Source organism: Plasmodium reichenowi, chromosome 10 (genome assembly GCF_001601855.1).
Source record: "Plasmodium reichenowi strain SY57 chromosome 10, whole genome shotgun sequence".
Lineage (NCBI taxonomy): Eukaryota > Apicomplexa > Aconoidasida > Haemosporida > Plasmodiidae > Plasmodium > Plasmodium reichenowi.
The window spans coordinates 79,631-80,840 of record NC_033655.1 but is presented as its reverse complement, the minus strand read 5'-3'; positions in this window follow the sequence as shown (position 1 = coordinate 80,840).

The window sequence follows — 1,210 nt, the reverse complement described above, 5'->3', positions numbered from 1 at the left end:
AAAAAAAAAAAAAAAATTAAAATAAAATAAAATAAATACTATATATAATTAACCAAATTACAATGTTATCATATATATATAATATATATATATATATATATATATATATATATATATATATATATATATATATATATCAAAAATATTAGTGGAAAAATAAACCATATGAATCGAATTATTACACTTTTATACACAAATTACATATGTTTACACAAACTGGTGTGTAATAAAACATAAGAAAAGAAACATATAAATTTACATGGATTATATATATATATATAAGATCATACATAAATCTATATTTAAAAAGAAAAAAAAAAAAAAAATTTTAAAGCGACGGAATAATATTATTATATATTTGTATATATGAAAGTTATTCAAATGTATTGTTGCAAAAGGAAACATAAATATTATATGTATACAATAGGACAAATGAAAAATGAATAAGACATATATATATATATATATATATATAATATGTGTATATATTATTATTTAAAAAATTATAAAAACTATATAATAATATGAGAAAATTTTATTATACATATATAATTATTTTTTAAAGAAATATGTATGAATAATACATCAAATAAATATAAATAAAAAAAAAAATTGTATGTATATATTTACACATTTATATTTACATTCATATATATATTTATAATAATGATTAAAATAATCTTGGGAAAAAAATAAAAATTATATATTATCTATAATTTTTAACTGAATACAAAATTTCTTTTTCTTAATCTTCATTTTTATAATACATTTCATAAAATTAGATATGTGGTGGTTGGAAAATAAAAAAATAAAAAAAAAGAAGCGTGTGTAATATAGTGCACCTGTTTTAATTTTTTTTTTTTTTAACCCCCAAAAGATATTCATTATATACATGACATAAAAGAAAAGAAATAAAAAATATATAGTAATAAAATATGAAATATATAACAATTATAAAATATAAAAATTGATATCTTAAATTATGTTCCCTATATATTGAACATATATATAACAAAATATGAAACGAAATACATATATATATATATATATATATAATATACATTTAAATGTTATATTTCATGTTTAGAGTTACATATAAAAATTTTATAATTTGTTGAGAATAAAATGTTATCTTCAAATATCTACATTTTTTTTTCTTTTCTTTTTTTTTTTTTTTTTTTTTTTTTTTTTTTTTTTTTTTTTTTTTTTT